Source organism: Podarcis vaucheri (genome assembly GCF_965113315.1).
Source record: "Podarcis vaucheri genome assembly, chromosome: 17".
NCBI lineage: Eukaryota > Metazoa > Chordata > Lepidosauria > Squamata > Lacertidae > Podarcis > Podarcis vaucheri.
The window spans coordinates 40,838,317-40,859,678 of NC_138755.1; the positions used below are offsets into that span (position 1 = coordinate 40,838,317).

The 21,362-nt window shown below is 42.5% G+C and overlaps 2 long non-coding RNA genes across 2 annotated transcripts; both read right to left on the reverse strand.

Annotated features, from left to right (window-relative positions):
* Nucleotides 1-15,112: 15,112 nt before the first annotated feature.
* On the reverse strand, nt 15,113-17,544 carry LOC309522707. The gene is made up of 2 exons (XR_014215157.1): nt 17,391-17,544; nt 15,113-15,268 (listed from the first exon to the last, which is right to left on the reverse strand). It is a non-coding gene; the product is annotated as an uncharacterized lncRNA (long non-coding RNA).
* On the reverse strand, nt 17,543-19,959 carry LOC309522704. Its single transcript, XR_014215154.1, has 3 exons — nt 19,767-19,959; nt 18,173-18,261; nt 17,543-17,623 (listed from the first exon to the last, which is right to left on the reverse strand). It is a non-coding gene; the product is annotated as an uncharacterized lncRNA (long non-coding RNA).
* Nucleotides 19,960-21,362: the final 1,403 nt, after the last annotated feature.

The following is a 21,362-nucleotide window of genomic DNA, read 5'->3' on the forward strand; positions in this document are numbered from 1 at the left end:
AGCTATGGTTAGGGGACCTGTAAGTTAAGAGGTTTATCTGCACAACAACTGGCCATTGTGCACCTTTACCAGGCCTCATGGAGAACATGCATGTAATTTGACCATGAGAAGGGAATTGCGCACAGTCTCCAGCAGGTCTTGGAGAAAGTGCCTATCTCAGCGGAATTTTGCACATTCTCTAAGTAATATGCACATTTGTTGGGCTGATTTGACCCATCACCCTAACCTGTTGTCATAATGTCTTATCCCAATTCCAAGAGGTCTGATTTCCTTTCTTCTCATTTTGGAATTTGCCTGATTATGGGGTGGGGTATACTTTGGACAAATCCAGAAACAGGAAGTTCACAGTGAGCCCTCTGATTCCCAGCATCCCTTTATCTCTGTGACAGCCTTGTGATAGACTAGGCTAAGTATATATATATATATATATATATATATATATATATATATATATATGCAGGTTTTGGTGTCTTCGGGTGTCTTCCCGTGTAAGAGTCGGGGTGTCTTCCCGTGTAAGAGTCTTCGGGTGTCTTCCCGTGTAAGAGTCGGGGTGTCTGTGCACAGACACCCCGACTCTTACACGGGAAGACACCCGAAGACACCAAAACCTGCATTCCTGTACCCGTGAAAATCTACGAAAGCATATATATATATATATATATACACACACAATATATATATATATATATATATATATATATATATATATATATATATATATATATATGCAGGTTTTGGTGTCTTCGGGTGTCTTCCCGTGTAAGAGTCGGGGTGTCTGGGCGACGTTTCGACGAGGTCTCACTCGTCATCTTCAGGCTGGTGCTTTCGGCTTCTTGTTACTGGAACAGAGCAGAATCTGGTGTTTGAGTTCCTATAAATACTGTTGAGGGGTGTGGTGTATAGCCTCCAACGTTCTGGGCAGAGAGGAAGTTCCTAGATTAGTGTGCCTTTTCTTCTTTTGTTCCTTAATTACTTGAGGGATATCTTGAGTGATTTCATGAGTGATATTCTGAATACCACTGGAATATCACTCATGAAATCACTCAAGATATCCCTCAAGTAATTAAGGAACAAAAGAAGAAAAGGCACACTAATCTAGGAACTTCCTCTCTGCCCAGAACGTTGGAGGCTATACACCACACCCCTCAACAGTATTTATAGGAACTCAAACACCAGATTCTGCTCTGTTCCAGTAACAAGAAGCCGAAAGCACCAGCCTGAAGATGACGAGTGAGACCTCGTCGAAACGTCGCCCAGACACCCCGACTCTTACACGGGAAGACACCCGAAGACACCAAAACCTGCATTCCTGTACCCGTGAAAATCTACGAAAGCATATATATATATATATATATATACACACACACACATGAGCAGCAGAGTAGTTTAAGAACTCCGGGACCCTTCAGAACTCTCAGGACCCTCACAAACTGCACAGCCCAGTATTCTTTGGGGGAAACCACTGAAGTTTAAAGTTGTATGATACTACTTTAAGTTTATACTGCAGTTGGAGCCTACTCCAACGGGTGGCGCAATGGTTAAACCACAGAGCCTAGGACTTGCCGATCAGAAGGTCGGCGGTTCGAATCCCCGTGATGGGGTGAGCTCCCGTTGCTCAGTCCCTGCTCCTGCCAACCTAGCAGTTCAAAAGCACGTCAAAGTGCAAGTAGATAAATAGGTACCACTCCAGAGGGAAGGTAAACGGCGTTTCCATGCGCTGCTCTGGTTCGCCAGAAGCAGCTTAGTCATGCTGGCCACATGACCCGGAAGCTGTATGCCGGCTCCCTCAGCCAATAAAGCGAGATGAGCGCCGCAACCCCAGAGTCAGTCACGACTGGACCTAATGGTCAGGGGCCCCTTAACTTTAAGGCAGCAGCCTACTAAGGCAGAAGACAGGAGTGCCTGGAGTGCTCTGGTCCATGGGGTCACGAAGAGTTGGACACGACTAAACAACTAAACAAACACAAGGCAACAGCTCCAGTCTGCATTCTGCTTTATGGTACCACACATCTTCAGCTTCGTTGTTGCACAGCCCTGATGGAGAGACACCAGCAGCTCAGTCTTCGTTGCTCATTACGTCGCAGGCCTTTCTGGCATAATAGCCTCGGGACATTCATTTCATTTGATTGATAACTGCCATTGATGGAGGTGCTTGCGAGGACTCCCAGATTTCTCTCTGAGGGCATTTGCCTGAATTGGTTTATATCTAGTTCTGGTTGTGTCTTGTCTCAAGACTTGTGAAACAGAGGTATGGGCCTAGCTTACAAGAAGAATTCTCAGGTAGTTTGTGGTCTACCTTCTCATTTTTTGTATGGGGTGAATGGGAGAAGAGGCACAGAGAACATCACAAAATGCAACATGGGGCATACTGCCACTTGCCAGCTAACAGAGCGGAAGTAGAATGAACCAGAAAGATGCCCCAGTTCCTGTTAGATGTTTCCCCCTCTGGGAACCTCCCAAGCAAGGGAACTTAGTGGCCAGTTTCATGCTTTGGTGCTGAACTGGCAAGCATATCCATGTAGAAGTTTATGCACAAATAAGGGTCCTTTCTTCCACAAACCTTCATCAAAAACCATCCCATCTCTTTCAGAATGGGTTCATTTTCAGGCACACATAAAAATGAATGTAAGAACCAGGGCTATTTTTCTAGAAAAGGAGGTGCTGGAACTCACCACAAACACCTCCCTTGTTCTCTTATACAGTGGAACCTCGGTTTTTGATCCTCTCGGAAGTCAAACGTTTCGACTTTCAAATGCCAAAAACCCGGAAGTAACTGCTCTGGTTTTCGAACGATTTTTGGAAGCTGAACGTGCCACTCGGCTTCCGTTTTCATTTCCCTATTGTACTGAGGCTTCCGTATTGAGTTTTTGGTTGTCGAACCGTCTTCTGGAACTGATTATGTTCAAAAACCGAGGTTCCAGTGTAATGGCAATGGGGCACACCTGAGAGGTGCCGGCACTGAGTTCCAGCTGAAAAAAGCCCTGGTAAGAACCAAATACCTATAAAAAGGTGTGATAATGTGCTCCCTAACATAACAATCCAGCATATACAATTATTGCAGTCAGGCATACAGAATTATCCTGAAAATTATAACTCATGCAGCTATTACAACAGTGCATGAAATAGACCTGAACAATGAAGTCTCAGTAATCAACGGTTTAAATAGAACACATTTTTCAAGTTCATGTGTTGTTACTTTCTAATTCCTTGTGAAAAGCTCATTTTTGTTGGATTCTAATTTCAGCTGTTGCTGCCAAGCTGAAGTCCTCCCACAGTTCTGGTTATTAAATGTAGTTTCTCCTGCTGAAACCTCAGCCTCCAAAAGGTACTTCCTGTAAAAGCGTGCTATTTCAAGTTCCAAAAGATTCTTCCTATAAAAGGTATTATTTTTGCTTAATATCAACAATCTAATAACAATAATCAGACAGAAAAAGATTAGCATTTACCATCCAAAGCCAAGCAGGCGTCTATAATGACCAACCTATCTGAACAATTTTTCCTTCACAACACCAGCTTTTCACAACATTACCTGTGGACAGTATGATCACAACTTCAAGTTAAACTGAAATTATGTCAGCTGCCAAGTCTTCTGTCTCTCTGTCTCTTTTAGAGAAAATGTAAGTTGAGTGGGTAATGTGATAACAACCGCCCATTGAGGCCTCATGGAGAATGTGCACATAATCTGTCTACGAAGAGGGAATTGTGCACATTTCCCAGACAATATATGCAATCGCTAACAGGGGAATGTGCAAAATATCGACGGAATTGTGTACATTCTCCAGCCGTTAGGCATAGCCTTCATCAGCAAATAACTGATTTTCCCCGTACTATTCAATAAGAAAACTCTCTGAAGAATTCCTCTGAGAAATCAGTCCATAGGAGGATTATACAGGGAGCAATATTGTACATAATGAACAATATTTTCCACCTGTCTCTGGCCGCAAATGGCCATTTACAGGTATTCTGGCATATTTCCCATCTAAATAGGCTGCAGGCACAGTTTCGAATCTCAAAGCTGTAAATGCCTTCATTATCACATCAAATGATAATTCAGGACTATTTCGTCTTTTGTTATAACTACATGAATTATGTTTTTCAGGCTAATTCTACATGCCTCTCTAACAATGACATATGCTGGATTATTATGTTTGAGAGTCCAATATAACATCATTTTATATGTATTGGGTTACTGTGTTTGTGTTAAGAGTATAAAGGTAAAGGTAAAGGTACCCCTGACCATTAGGTCCAGTCGTGGCCGGCTCTGGGGATGCGGCACTCATCTCGCTTTATTGGCCGAGGGAGCCAGCGTACAGCTTCCGGGTCATGTGGCCAGCAGGACTAAGCCGCTTCTGGCGAACCAGAGCAGCACACAGAAACACCGTTTGCCTTCCCGCTGGAGCAGTACCTATTTATCTACTTGCATTTTGACATGCTTTCAAACTGCTAGATTGGCAGGAGCAGGGACCGAGCAACGGGAGCTCACCCCGTTGCGGGGATTCGAACCGCCGACCTTCTGATCGGCAAGTCCTAGGCTCTGTGGTTTAACCCACAGCGCCACCCACATCCTGTTAAGAGTATATGTGTGCCTAAAAATGCTCAACCTTTATAAAGGATGGGATTGATTTTGATGGAGGTTTATAGATTAACTATTTGAGATAGCACATGACCTCTCACGAATGGCCTACTGATTCCATTATTTCCAGTTGAGATCCCCCTTCTTGACTTGGTGGCTCATAGCTTGCTTTGTATGTGAGATATGTATGTAACAAATTCTGCCACATGCTGTCCCTGGGCAGGAAATTCCCCAGATTTCTAGTGGGAAAGAAAACAAGATGGAGCGCTACCTAGATTTCTCTCTCATCTTCTTCCATTTGCTTCAAGATCTCCATCCTGCAAATCCATCGGTAGGAAATGCCTTTGGGAAGAGCTCTAAAGCATCTTCTCAATTTTCAGGATAAATGGGCCAGGTCTAAAGGAGATTGCAGCAGACCATCCCCCATCCCACCTTCAATTCCAACATTATTTACCCATTTTGGAGAGGATGGTTTTCTTAGAAGTTTTGTTTTCTCCACTTAAGCTAAAATGAAAGCATGAGGACTAAGACCTAGAATTCTGTTCCAAGTGCCTTTGTTCCCATTTTGATTGCCACTTCCTCCTTCCATAGATGAATATTATAAAACAAAAATGCCTCAAGAGTTCATGAAGAAGAGAAGGAAGCACTGTTGCCAAGGGAGCAGTGATTATTGGGTCTATCTGGTTTTTTAAAAACTCAGAGGAGGAATTTCAGAACTATGTGTAACATGAAGTATGATCGCCAGAGAAGAGAAAGTGCTATTTCTGGATTTGTACCTACAGGGATGGCAAAGAGTAGGGATGACTACCAAGAAAATTTGGAGGGGAAATTTTGCTTAATTTCTAGTGGTTACCTCGGAGCAAGCCGCATGACACACATACAAATACTGAGCTAGCAGAGTTTGGGGAAATGATGTCTCACCAAAGGCTTCGTTATGTGAAGCCTCAAAATGACTGTGGCAGGAGGGCTTGACCTCTCTGTAGCTATGCTCCCCTGGGAGAGTTATTTGCAATAGGTAATTGTAGCCTATTCTGCCATCTCACGTGTTTATGGAATCGTGGTTGGCCTCTGAGAATGAGGGAAGAACTGTGCCTTCAGGCTGGACCACAGTAGAAGCGGGTACTGAAAGCTCCCCCTCAAGTGAGGCAATTAGTGTGTTATCTGAATCAGAGTTCCCAAGCCCACACTGGGGCCCTGAACTGGAAATCTGAATATCACCATTAAGCCAAAACAGAATATTCAGTCATTATGGTCAGCTTGACGGAGGTGGGTGGTTAGAGGGCACAGCTAGGGAACTGGAGAAGGGAAGGAAAAGGGCTGCAGCCAGTAAAGCTTCCATGTTCCTTCTTATGGGCTACTTGTTCCTCTAACCACCAGAAGAATATGGAGTCTAGCATTCAGAGGCCAGAGGGAAATCGGCTCTGGCTATATTACAGTAGCAGGGACCAAGCGCAGGGCAGTCACCATCTTGGGATGTTCAGGATTCTCTTAAATTGTGCCAGGAAACATCCAGAATAAGTTTATTTATATGACTCAGAGCTTCACCTAATCTTGCTGCCACCTCACCTTGTCCCATCCCTGTCCTGGCAAATGTAGCCCCACCGTTGCTTGGAGGAGGTAGTTGCCCCTCTGCTGGGTCAGAGTTGGCACCCGGGTTTGGTATAGAGTCTACTTCCTGTGTCCATGACCAAGATCAGTTATGGGTTTACCTTCCTTTGATCAATCTTTCTCCTGTGCAATTATTTCATTGGAGCAAAAGGACACATGCTATTTCAGCCTTTCTCTTTATGCTGCTTTCGTTTGTTTGTTAAAGAACTTATTCACCAGTTTTCTGTCCATTCAATGAAATTTGCAATAAATTATCACTTTGCCATATTATGCACAAGTTACAGAAAGTCCATGGCATGTTCTTCCTACGTTAAAAAAAAAATGTAGTCAAGCAGATGGGGCACGTTATAGTCTTAAAAGAAAAATATGAAAATTGTTATCAACCTTCAAGACCTTGTTCTTCTGCTTAGCCACATGTATTACTTACATTTTAATTTAATTTGCATAAGTTCCCTGTATGCAGAGTCCCTGTTTAGTACATTTATGAGATTTCCTTTGAACTTGGTGCTTTCCTTACTAAAAGGGGATATATTATTCAGTCATTTTGACTACGCCATTCATCAAGCTACCAGGTTGCATGTAATCTTGACTGCATAAATAATTTATTGCTTACTGTAGCTCGCTATATAGAATACATTGTGCAAATTCCACTTAAAATAATCAAGAGATTAATTACTTGATTGAACTTTACTTATTAAGCTAAAACAATTCTTTAAAAGATTTGAGAAGACTTGGCGTACTACCATAAGTTTAGCTACCATTGGATGGGAATTAATTTTATCACAAGATGGAACCAGATCTAACCAAAATATATCTATTACTGGGGTATTTCAAAATGTCATTTTTCTCTTAGAAACAATTGTCAAAGTATCCATTATTGAAAAAATATGACTCCTAACACAATGATTTCAGGTGGCATTAAAGGATGCCAAGCAGGAAGGAGGGATAACTCATATTATTCTCTGGCTCAGAATAAAATGCTAGTCAAAGAACTTCTGGGACTATAACACTCACTTTTCTCTTTGCATTGTGAGCTGCTAAAAATTGAGTTCCTAAGCCATTATTAGCCATCACCTAATTTCTATCTGCTGAACCTGTATCAGAGACATGTGACGACTATGTGTTGTTTTGCTTGGCCATAAATCGAAGACCTGGAGCCCAAAGTTTTGAATGAAACTATTTTCTCTGAACATCAAAATACAAAATGTATAATTAGGATAGCATTAAGATCTGGCAGGGAACTTTGATTACATATGCAAAAAAGGCTGTTACAAATAATATCTACAATACAGCCGATGTTATAGAAACATAATATAAAAATAATTCTATGCACAGGCACTCATTCTTTTGGGATCGTGTGTGCCGAGATATTAAATTGTGTGGTGTCAAAGGAGTGAAGAAAGTCGTGCTGAGCTGAAACTTCATTTAATTTTCCTGAAGATATCATATTCACATGAAAAAGAGATGTGATTTTCTCTTGATTTTTTAATGGGTAATTTTTTAAAAAACTTCACCTGGGGAGGGGCAGTAATACTACTGTTTAAGGTGGTCAAGGGGCGGAAGTGGTGAGCTTAAAACAAAAAACGGTTAAATAAGATCCCAAACTGCTCACACCATCAATAAACCCTCTCTGCCTCTTCCAACCAGTCGTACCTGTTAGACTTTTGAATAATGCATTATGTCTTATTGTCTTTATTGCGGTCCAAAGAGCCACAAAACAATTTCAAAACAAGAGACAGTTAAAATGACCAGACCCGACAGACAGATGGAAGAAACCAAGGCAGTCATTTTGTTTGATCTAGGGCAAAATGATCTTTGTTTCCTATAACCTCCGAAAGAAACTTTGCCACGACCAGTGTAATATCATCTGACCTGTCTTCCAAAAGATATTTAATATGGGAGGCTTCAGATTTTCCCGGCAATTTTGACAGTAAGGGTTTGACCAGTTGATCCCTTGCTTGCTCATATTGCCCACAATGCAGTAGGATATGCTTCATACAATCGATGTCCTGGGAACATAAACAAAGCCTATTCTGATAGGGGATGCCTCTCAGTCTGCCATTTAGAACTTCCAAGGGAAATATATTTAGTCTGGCTTTGGTAAATAAATGCCAATAGGTAGGTTAGGAACATTAGGAAACATTAGGAAAAAACATTAGGAAGAACTTCCTGACAGTAAGAGCTGTTTGACAGTGGAATTTGCTGCCAAGGAGTGTGGTGGAGTCTCCTCCTTTGGAGGTCTTTAAGCAGAGGCTTGACAACCATATGTCAGGAGTGCTCTGATGGTGTTTCCTGCTTGGCAGGGGGTTGGACTCGATGGCCCTTGTGGTCTCTTCCAACTCTAGGATTCTATGATTCTAGGTACAGACAAATTCCTAAGGTATGAGGGTATCTGAAAGTCGTACGCATATTGGATTCCAGCTGCGACCGGGCTACAAATTACCGTATTTTTTGCTCTATAAGACTCACTTTTTCCCTCCCAAAAAGTAAGGGGAAATGTGTGTGCGTCTTATGGAGTGAATACAGGCTGCGCAGCTATCCCAGAAGCCAGATCCCTCTTGCTATTCTGGCTTCTGAGATTCAGAATATTATTTTTTTCTTCTTTTCCTCCTCCAAAAACTAGGTGCGTCTTATGGTCTGGTGCGTCTTATAGAGCGAAAAATACGGTACATAAGACTGGGCTCGCAGGTCGCTATGTGAGATGCCCAAAAGCCTTTGCCTCAGGGATTCAAGGCCAGTGTCGTAACCCAGATGATATAAGAGGGATGATGGCAGTCCAATTGAGGTGGCCTTTCTGGCCATAGTTTTCAGCCATGACACCACATGACTCCCAAATCCCTCCAGGAAGTGTGGCTTGAAAGCACCTTTCCACACTTCCTAGAGTGGCTTGAGAGTGACATGACACATGTACCTCCCTTCTGGAAGCATGGCTGTCCATTTCCCAGACAAACTTCCTGGAGTGGCTTGGGAACATTGTGGCATCATTTTGCATCCTAACACTTGGAAACTATTGGAGTAAGTGCAGGTAGCGGGAAGAAGCAAAGAAAACCTTGTGTGGCTTGGGAGCAGCAATGGGACTCTTGCTGTCGAGTTTTAAAAAGAGCTCCAAGTCCTTGGCTGCCTTGCATAGCTAAAGTAAATGGCAACTCAATTCTCCCCATATGCGAATGTGTGTTTTGAAAATTCCTCATGAAAATTCCTCACTTTTGTCAAAATTTTGCCAGCAGTTTCCCCTAATGTGACACATTTTTGTATGTTGTTTTCACTAACGCCTTCATGTTTATGCATACTTTACCCTAAAACATGCATTTTTGTAAAGTTTTTTGTCGGTTGGAGCACCGCATTGCAAAATTCAGATAACTGTGAATTTAGAAGAATAGCTGTGTTTCAGTTCTTATAATGTTTTGGAAAGTGATTCGGCTTTAAATGCATACCAAATCAAAATTGTCTCCTCTTCTTTTTTAAGAAAACCCGGTTCTTGTTTCCATAATTGATAAGATGCTTTACTGTTATCAGAGTTTCTAGGCCTCAGTTATGTTCTGTATTAAAATGAGAAATGAAGTTCCATTAATAAGTAAGCAGTTCTTAATGGGCACCTCTGACTCTCAACAGCACCATCCAATTGCACAGAGTTATTAGGAATTGTGGATATTTATTCCTGCCATTATACAGGATATTTATTCCTGCCATTATACAGCTGTTTGAATGGTTAGAGTTCTTTTAAAAAAACAAAACAAAAAATAACACACTTTAGTTTCTTTGAATTATGCCCTTAGGTTAATTTTCAGCTCACATTCCACTTACTCTGCAACTTTGCATTTTTGACATTGACCTTTGATAAGCAGTAACCTATCAAGCTATATTTTAATACACAGTGATTTCCCTTGTCTTCTTTGGCAACAGCATTCTTAAAATGTGTGGAAGAACAAGTGATGCATGACCTTCTAAGGCTGTCTATCCTTCCCCTAGCTGTGTTTTTCTTAGCATGCATGGAACATTCCTACAAAGGGGAAGAATAAACCTGCTGTCTTCAGCTAATATATGACCCAGCCATACTTGAAACCCTTTTAAGTACCATTTTAGACTTTTGTTTGAAAGTATTGCTGTTATTGTGTTGGGTTGCCCCATATGTCTGGAATTTCCTGGACATAGTCGGAATACTGCAGTCAGAAGCAGTGTTTGGGCAGAAATTTCATTTCAAAAAAAAATTCATTTCAAAAAAGCTCAACAATTTTTGTGTCCAGACTTTCCCTTTTTGAAATACAGCAACCCTATTATAGTGGAGTAGGAGAGCTGAAAAAAGAATCATACCTGGAAACGAATGCACCCCTTTGGTTTCAGATAGTATTTAGTAATGCATTTAGCATTAACCCTAGAAGTGTATACTTGATTCTGACCAAACTAAGCCTCGTGATACATATTTTGCTCTAGGAGACTTAGTTTGGTCAGAATCGAATATACACTTCCAGAGTTAACGCTAAATAAATTACTTCTGGTATGTGAGCCACCATAGCTGCTACAGGGCCGTGAAAAAAGTGTGTCCTGAGATTTTTAGTCTTGTCTACCCATGTACTAGGGATGCGGGTGGTGCTGTGGGTTAAACCACAGAGCCTAGGGCTTGCCAATCAGAAGGTTGGCAGTTTGAATCCCCGTGACGGGGTGAGCTCCCGTTGCTCGGTCCCTGCTCCTGCCAACCTTGCAGCTTGAAAGCACGTAAAAAGTGCAAGTAGATAAATAGGTACCACTCCAGCGGGAAGGTAAACAGCGTTTCCGTGTACTGCTCTGGTTCACCAGAAGCAGCTTAGTCATGCTGGCCACATGCAGCTGTACACCGGCTCCCACGGCCAATAAAGCGAGATGAGCGCCGCAACCCCAGAGTCGTCCGTGACTGGACCTAATGGTCAGGGGTCCCTTTACCTTTACCTTTACCCATGTACTCTCTGAAACCAAAGGAACACATTGGTTGCTGGATGTGAAATATATAGGCATTATTTTCAGCTCTCCTACCCCACTATTATATTTGCTGTATCTTATTAATGTGGTTCATCTTGTTTTTGTAAATTGCTCTGGAAGCACCACTGAAGGACAGAATAATAGGAGCCAACTCCTAGGGACTGAGGGGTCTTGGGCCCCCACTACAAAATTATTTGAGGAGGCTGTGTCCCCCCCAAAAAAAAGATGATGTGTATTGCCATTCAAATGGTGTGTGTGTGCACTGCATCATGAGACTGATTATGTGGGTCGGAGTTTACCGCCCCCCCCTGCAATATTTTATTCAAGTTGGCACCCCTGAACAGAAGACAAACCTTTTCATTACATGCATATAATTAAACTATAACCTTGTGCGCTGTCTACTCGGAAGCAAACATCATTGACCTTAGTTGGACTTACTTTCATGCAAATCTGTACAGGATTTCAGTCTAAGTTAGTATTTGCTGTAGCAAAGAAAGAATATCTCCTTTCTCTCCTGAACTGTTATTTTATGCACATGAAGTCTTAATCAAATCAATTAGACCTTCAATCTGGTTACAGCCCTAATCTAATATCTTATTATCACGGCAAGGGTATTTTTTTCTGAAACTGAAACACCATGGAAGGTATTGTACAAATGGATAATAAAAAGGCTGTTCTTTGCGCTCAATAATTTGCTTCTGTTAACACAAAAATATCGCACCATTATTTTGACAAGATTTAATCTTTCACATCAAATACTGGTGTCCGATGGGAGTTCTGTCTTGCGATTTCAAAGGATCTGAATATTTTAAAAGTTCTGTTTTTTAAAACAACAGCAGCAGCAACAACTGTCCTCCTTAATGCTGAATAGGTGCACAACGTTTATTTTCCAAGGACTCTAATGAATGTGAATTCTTGTATTTGTTAGGTATAGCTCTATTTGTATTTCTGTAGCTTCTGTCCATTGATTGGATTTTGTATTATCCTGTATTGATTCCCTCCTTTAAAAAAAAATAAAAATCTATTTTCCAGAGTTGCCAGGGATACACTTCCGGTTCTGTTACAAGAAGGGCTGTTCTCGCAGTGAATAGGAATGCAAAAGGGCTTCAGTGCTCACACTTTCTGCTGCTGATTAGAGATGGGCTCAATTCCAAGCGCACCATTCCTGCCTTTGAATCTGTGCCATTTGCAGCCGCTCACATCCAAAAGCAGTGCTTCAGAGAGGCTATTAAAATGTTCAGGGTGTGTTGATTATGATTGCAGTCAGTAACAGCCGTGCAAAGTGTGGAGGAATTAATTGGCTTCTCTCTTGGACAAGGTGGAACATACTAGTTGATGAAGACTATTAAAACTAATTAAGTAGATGCTCAACTACACCAACTGCTATTAAATCTGTTTGTTACAAGGAATGTGTAATGACAGGGATGCCAAACCCGCCACCAGATGCATCATCATTGTGAGTCACTGTACACAATGCAACACAGCCAACACATACTCCTTTTCCCCCAACACCATTTACCTCAGGGAATGCAAACAGAAACCATTTGCGCCCTGCTCCCTTCTGGTGTAGTGGTTAGAGTATTGGTTGTCGGGATTCAAGCCTGCATTCAGGAGAAACTGGCCACTCTCCAGGCACCCGGCTTGAATCACCGGTTCACCTCCCTGTCTGCATTCCCCGGCAGGATACAGGCAAGGTCGCGATCGGCGTTCCTCCTCAACGTGAGGAGAACACACCCCTCTTTCCTGCCCCCCCCCAGGGGCAGGGGAAAGAGATAGACAGAAACGTATTTACATGCCTTTATTTCTGTCTTTGCAGCGTTACAGAGAAACACGTCTGCTCTCTTCAAACTCCAACAGCAGAGAGACAAACTCCACCTGTACTTCCAGTACAGCTCATATTACACTGTGAGCTAATTCCAGTGCTTCGCACTGTGAAAAAACTGTCCCTTTGTTTCCCACGGAACAGTACCCAACATTCCCATTATGTTTTGCTTCCAAGCTAGCAGCAGCTCGCGGTCGCATTGCTTCTATATCGTAACATTGGTTTGGGACTCTGGGCACAGCTGTCAACATTTCCCTTTTTAAAAGGGAAATTCCCTTATTCTGAATAGGATTCCGCACAAGAAAAGGGGGAAAGTTGACAGCTATGGCTCTGGGAGACCAGAGTTCAAATCCCCGGCCAGCCATGAAGCCACTTCCTCTCAGCCTAAGCTACCTCAAGGGGTTGTTGTGAGGATAAAAAGAAATGGAGACATGGAGAGCCATGTGTGCTCTGTGAAGGAAAAGCAGGATATAAATGTAATAAATAACAGGTAAAACAATAAATACTATTGGGGGAAGCTAAACCAGAGCTTTCCAAGGACTGGGGTGAGGGGGACACCAATGCTATTTACGATCTAAGCCAGGCATAGGCAAACTCAGCCCTCCAGATGTTTTGGGACTACAACTCCCATCATCCCTAGCTAACTGGACCAGTGGTCAGGGATGATGGGAATTGTAGTCTCAAAACATCTGGAGGGCCGAGTTTGCCTATGCCTGATCTAAGCATGTGCTCTCCTTGTAGGTCATTTTGGAGCACAACCATATCCAGTGGTACCTCAGGTTACATACGCTTCAGGTTACACACTCCGCTAACCCAGAAATAGTGTTTCAGGTTAAGAACTTTGCTTCAGGATGAGAACAGAAATCGTGCTCCGGCGGCGCAGGGGCAGCAGGAGGCCCCATTAGCTAAAGTGGTGCTTCAGGTTAAGAACAGATTCAGGTTAAGAAGGGACCTCCAGAACTAATTAAGTACTTAACCCGAGGTACCACTGTAGAATCATAGAATTCTAGAGTTGGAAGGGACCACAGGGGTCATCTAGTCCAACCCCTGCAATGAAGGAATCTTTTGCCCAACGTGGGGCTCAAACCCACAGCCCTGAGATTAAGAGCCTTTCCTTCCTGCACAATGAAGAAAATGTTATGTCAGATGGAAATGCGCTGGCCTGTCACTGTGCTTGAGACATGTGTTTCCTGCTTGGCAGGGGGTTGGACTCGATGGCCTTTGTGGTCTCTTCCAACTCTATGATTCTATGATTCTATGATTCTATGTACAGTGGTACCTCGGGTTAAGAACTTAATTTGTTCTGGAGGTCCATTCTTAACCTGAAACCATTCTTAACCTGAGGTACCACTTTAGCTAATGGTGTCTCCTGCTGCTGCCACACCGCCGGAGCACGATTTCTGTTCTCACCCTGAAGCAAAGTCCTTAACCCGAGGTACTATTTCTGGGTTAGCGGAGTCTGTAACCTGAAGCATCTGTAACCCAAGGTACCACTGTAGATCTTAATGAGGTTTTTCTTTCTGTGCTTCAAGAACACGTTCTTCCCACTCCTGCCCTCACCTGCAAGAGCATAGGTATCACACACATTCAGAATGCCATGCTGTGCCATGCAATGTTTCCCTCCAGATTTTCCCCTTTTTATCCCCCACCTGTTTCTCCCCTTCTTTCTGCCCCCCCCCGTACCCGTGTTTTGAATATGCCACTGTAGTTTCTTGCAGCTTACACCGCCCCTCTCTCTTTTCCTCTAGTGCTCCCTTCCCTCCTTTTCCACATGGGGTCATTTCTCAAGCTTTTTCTTCTTCTCATTACAGATTTAAGAGCATCTTGGATGCATTCCATCCACAGGGTACATCTCTCCATTGTTGTGGCAATCACTTTGTCTTAGTACATTTTATATCATAATCTCATGAGCCTTGAGTTATCGGCTGCTGCAATGAAAGGGTATTTGTTTCCCTCTGTCAATTAGTTGTGCCTTGAGGCCCATAGCCTCCTGACGAGAACGACACCTCTGGTCTTTTCCTTGTTTTTCAGAGCTGCTCTGAACATTTCTTCTACATTTGCCCCCCAATTCCCTATTGTTTAATGAGGAAAACACAACAATTATCAAAGGAGAGAGAAAATTGTTTGGTGAAATTCTCATGAATAGTCTTCAAGGCTTTTTATGCTTTTATCTTGCTTTTATTTTAGGTGGATGGGGGTTTTGGTGGGGGTGATGTTGTCATTTTCATTCTAAATATCCTTCCTTTTGTGGCCCTGCAATCTGCTGTCTTCTCTGGTGGTGACGCTTCCTGAAAATCCAGCTTGGGGCATTTCTGTAGGCACAGGAAAACAGGAAAGCTGTCAACTGGGTTCCCAACAGCTGTTCAGTGTTGGTGGCTTTTAAAGTGAAACCCTTTGTCTTAGAAAAAAAAAATCCACACCAATTTTTTTAAAAGGAAGAAGGTTGAACTTCCCTTACAACCAAATTTGGATGGAAGACTGAAGAAATCCCAACTAAAGAATCATGGCAAGAAAAATTGACGGACTATGCAGAACTGGCAAAATTGACATATAAGCTACAGGACAAGGATAACTGTGACTTTAAGGATGAATGGGAACCTTTCACAAAGTATCTGAAGACGCAACAAAGCGAACTGGACTCCTTGGCAGGTTTTGAATAAACATTCACAACTTTTTTTTTTTTGATAATAATTAGCTAAATAGTTTGAGGATCTATACAACTTTGTAACATGCAGGAAATAGCATTATTGGAGAAACCAAAGACTGGAACTGAGGGAAGTCAGGGGGTGGGGTGGGGGTGGGGTTTGTGGGGGGAAAGGGGGAGGGAGAAAAATGGCGGGAGAAATAAGGAAATGTTTTTGGATAATATGTTTTGTTATAACTTTGAATAAACAAAAACAAAAACAAATTTGACAAGTGCATTGATTTAAGCCCAGAAGGCAGATATGGTGTTGGGGAAAAGTTGGGCAATTGCAGAGGAAATGATATTACCTCCGTCTTGAAGGTTTTCCTGCAACTCGTAGGACTTGTGTTGTCTGGAGAAACCAGAATTCCCAACTGGAAGACAAGCCAGGACGCCCATTCTACTCCTAAAGAAAAACCTCCTTCCAAAGTAGGCTAACAAAGAAATAGTTGCCTCATCAGATCTCCATGTGAAAAGAGTTATGGGCATTTCTGTAAGAAGTGTGGGAAAATTCAGAGCTGGAAGAGAAAGTTTCTAGCAAACTCGTTGGAGAAAAGGCAGCCTTCCGCTATTGTATAAGGAACAAATAAAGATCACCCAGATCAGCTGCTGGGCCTGAACGTGGAAGTCTTAATAGAAATTGACCAACCCCCTCTTCTCATTCCTGAAAAGGTACTATCCCAAAGGTACAAGTGGTGTCTAACATTGCCAAAGTTCATGTTTCAAAACTCTTCCTGAGTCATCTTGTAAGACGGACACCATTTCAGATCATTACTCATCTCACCCAGTTATTTGGAACCCTTTTTTTCAATTTCTAATTAAGAAAATTATATAATTATATATAAAATTATATACAGTCTCCACAGAGAAAAGAACATAGCATTAAGTTTATGGTGCCATTTTACATGTTCTTAAAACATTGGCAGTCCATATACATTCTCCACAGACAGGTTTGTGACAGGGGGCAGCTGCTGCCCATCAAATAAATAAATAAATAAATAAATAAATAAATAAATAAATATACTTAACTAAATGACCAACTGAGTCACAGATAGGTTGGTTCTGCCCCCTCCTCCCCCCCCAAATCCTGGCTATGCTCATGATTTGTGAGGCTGGTGGGAGAGCTCTACTTTCTTTCCCCCTTGCATATGAAAAGAAGGGAGACCAGGTTTAATCAAAGGTATATTCTTTTATAACCCTTTTTGCAACTCTTCTAAGCCCAGTTGGTCGTTCTGGACTAGTTATATCTCAAATATTATTGAACTATATCTCAAGAGGCAGCTTCACCTGGGATTTCTAGTGATCAATAGACATTATTTGGAACCCTTTGAGACAAACAGATGTCTCAACAGTGCTGGTTTAACTGTTATTTCTTTAAGCAAAGGGGAGGAATGTGCAGATAGGTTCTTTATCTAGCTCAGGCATAGGCAAACTCCGTCCCTCCAGATGTTTGGGACTACAATTCCCATCATCCCTAGCTAACAGGACCAATGTTCATGGATGATGGGAATTGTAGTCCCAAACATCTGGAGGGGCAGAGTTTGCCTATGCCTGAGCTAGCTATAAGGCAGTCCTCCACTAATACCAATGAAATGATTTCCATGTGCATAATATGACCAGTGTGGTGTAGTGGTTAAGAGGAGTAGACCCGTAATCTGGTGAACCGGGTTCGCGTCTCCGCTCCTCCACATGCAGCTGCTGGGTGAGCTTGGGCCAGTCACACTTCTCTGAAGTCTCTCAGCCCCACTCACCTCACAGAGTGTTTGTTGTGGGGGAGGAAGGGAAAGGAGATTGTTAGCTGCTTTGAGACTCCTTCGGGTAGTGATAAAGCGGGATATCAAATCCAAACTACTACTACTACTACTACTACTACTACTACTACTACTACTCTTCTTCTTCTTCTTCTTCTTCTTCTTCTTCTTCTTCTTCTTCTATCAGCGTCCTCGTCCTGGGCATGCCCTGCACACTCCCCAAATGTGCTGCCCTAGAAGAGATTTAGGGGGCGTGCAGAAGGAGGAGACGAGAATAATATTCTGCTGTTTCTTGTGTGGACAACAAAAAATGTAGTGCTACATTGGATTCCACCTGCAGTAACTAAATGGAGCCAGACTTGGTTGTATCAGGTTGTATCCAGGTGGTTTCTGTTTCTGTTCTGTTCTTGTTTAAGAGAGACAATAACATATTTGTCTAGCATCCTGACTAGTGTGTTCTCTAAGCTTCCATGACAACCTCGTTTCCTTATTGCTTCAAATTTATGGATCCACTCTCTCCCCCCAAACTGAATTCACTAAGTTGTTTATGATGAAGTATTTGGCCCCTCTACTCATAGCAGGAATGCACAACGGTGCCTCAATCCATCCTGATATTTGTTCACATTTTCATCTAGTATTTTCCATTCCTCTGGTTAATTTTTCACAAGTCTCTTTTTCCTTTCAGCAAATATATGGGTGCTTTAAAAAAAAAAGTATATCAGTGCCACAACAGACATACATATCTCAGCCATGAACAGTTATTTACAAATCAATTACCTTACCTGTGTGTTCACTTCCAAGGTTAATGAATTTCTAGAAGGATTGCCCTGTTAGTCTTTTGCAGAAAATACAGTTAAGAGCCCTGTGGTACCTTAAAGACAAAGTTAATGAAGTGTCTAATGACCCATCACAAGGGCATCTATGGCTGCCGTTCTAACCATGTCTACTCAGAATTCATTGAGGATTATGCCAAGGTAAATGGGGTTAGGATTGCAGTCCACCCTACTATCTTTCATGGTGACGTATAAATTTGTCATGGTGTCTCATTTTCCTCACTCAGATATCTGGAAGGGACAGGCTAGCACCCTGCTGATGTTCTGCCCCTTGTGTCCTGGATCATATGAGTCAGTGTAATGCAACTTAATCACATATGCCTTTCTCATTACAACATTTCATTTAATAAATGCATATATAATACTGAAAATGGGACGCTGGTGGCTCTGTGGGTTAAACCACAGAGCCTAGGACTTGCCGATCAGAAGGCTGGAGGTTCGAATCCCCACGACGGGGTGAGCTCCCGTTGCTCGGTCCCTGCTCCTGCCAACCTAGCAGTTCGAAAGCACGTCAAAGTGCAAGTAGATAAGTAGGTAAATGGGAAGGTAAACGGCATTTCCGTGTGCTGCTCTGGTTCGCCAGAAGCGGCTTAGTCATGCTGGCCACATGACCCGGAAGCTGTACGCCGGTTCCCTCAGCCAGTAAAGATAGATGAGCGCCGCAACCCCAGAGTTGGCCACGACTGGACCTAATGGTCAGGGGTCCCTTTACCTTTACCTTTAATACTGAAAATAGTTAAATGTGTGGTGGAATGTAACACTCAATATGACTTATGTTTTAAATGGCTTTTGGAACAAAGATTTAGGGGATGGGTGGTCAAAAATGAGCAGTCAAGTCCAAATGGCTGTCCCCACATTAACAGAAAGGGTTCAGATAAAGGAGCACAGGTAAAGTTTCCAGTCCTGGAAGAAATCATTTTCCCCCCATGTGAACAAACATAATGAACAATGGATTCTGTTCACAGTAGGAAATTGATTATGGCTGCAACTCTATCCCCACTTACCTGGGAGTAAGTCAGATTGAATTTAGTGAGACTTACTTTTGAGTAGACACATATAAGCTTCATCCCTCAACAAACAACTCACACAAAATCAACAAAACACTTCAGAAAAAAAGAAGAGCAATGAGGCAAAGTGGCCACCACACTTCAATGAATATGTAAACAGCATCTATTGCAAAGCAATTTACACATCAATTGAAGTATAATGTGTTCATGTTAAAAACCAAAACTATTTTTTTAAAAAAATCCTTTTACTGCACATACCACATTTTTCACTCTGTAAGACGCACCAGACCATAAGACGCACCTAGTTTTTGGAGGAGGAAAACAAGAAAAAAAATATTCTGAATCTCAGAAGATAGAACAGCAAGAGGGATCGCTGCGCAGTGAAAGCAGCGATCCCTCTTGCTGTTCTGGCTTCTGGGATAGCTGTGCAGCCTGCATTCGCTCCATAAGACGCACACACATTTCCCCTTACTTTTTAGGAGGGAAAAAGTGAGTCTTATAGAGCAAAAAATACAGTATATATCAATATGACATACCTTTATGGTTGAGGAGTAGTTGACTTTCCTCCCAGACAAAGAAATTGAGGTATTATAAATAAGAATCCTTCATAGGGGAAGGCATAGATCCATGTGAAACAGGTTTCAATACACTTCCCAAATCATTGTGATTGGAGCGCCATGGGGAAATAAATCCTTCCCCTCTCAAGCTCTGGGCATTTCCCAGTCAGCTGAGACTACAGGCTGGATGTGAAGCTTAATGGTACAACTTGAGAAGATCCCAAGTTAACTGTGTGGTCTGACATGGAAATATGATAACTTTCCTCAAATCACCCCAGTTCATCTCATAATTTGGGGTACACAGAGAGCTGATGGACACCCCTGTTATTTGTTATTCAACTCTGGTTATCAGTAACCAAGCAATACAATTCTACACACATTCTCTTTTAACCTAAAAGCAGTTCCTATTAATACTTGATCTGTTTATGTAAATCCTACTCAGGGGGTTTTTTCCTATAATTTTGTGCTGCTTTAAAATTCACAGCTTGATCTCAGAAGCATGAACACTATAATCATTTTGATTTATATTTGCAGTTATTTAAATTATACAGCTTTCACCCACCATAAATCCTTGAGAAAGATCTCCCTGAAAGAGCAGTTGTGATATATTGTTGCAATCCTTTGCACACTCACTTTGGCCTCATTGAATTCAGTTGGATTTACTTCTGAGTAGATATACTATAATTGGGCTGCACGATGGATTGATCAGCTAATTAGCAAGACCCAGAGCTGTGTTTTGCCAATACTATCGGTTGGGGAATTGATTGATCCAGGGCCTGGTACTATGATCCGTGTGTGGTTGAACCAACTGAGAACAGTGACCACACTGCTATTGAATTCAACATACATGGAAGTAGAAGTCCAACACAGTCACCCCTGACTTTAAGCGAGGAAACTGTTCAAAAACGAGTGGACTGGTTAAAGGGAAACTGAAAGGGAAATGTGAAGTCAAGTAGCTTCCAAATGCTTGGACCTGATTCAGAACCACAGTCATAGAAGCTTAGAAGGAATGTAGGAATATGTACCACCAAGTCAAAGAGGGTGCCAACATGGGAACAAACTGCACATTGGGCAGTAGCCGACTAGGTTTCATTGAGTGTAGAGCTACTGGAACTAATGCATGTGACTCATGTTCATTAATTTAAGTGGATCTACTCTTGAGTAAAACCTAGTTGAATACAAGCCACGAGAAGAAATTCAATGTAGTGCTAAGGAGATCATTCCATCAACACAAGCATTTCTGCTTGTCTGATGGAATGATCTCCCTTCTCCTTCCCCTGTGTGCTGCTCTGGGGGTTCTGTTATTATTCTGCCTCCCAGAATAATTTGGGGTGGGCATGGGAGCACGTGATGGTGGGGAGCCCCATTCAGTGGCGGAGCATATGCCCGCGCTCCCAAGGGGGGGGCTTGGAGGGTGCTCTCCCAGGTGCAGGATAGCCACTTGGGTGCACGGAGTGGCACATGCGCCCTGCAGCTGGGGGCGGAGCAAGCCGCCAATGGTGGACATTCGGCGAGCCGCCGGCCTCCCAACTCCCAAGCCTACCCCAGCTGTCAAAATGAAGGGGGGAGGGGGAA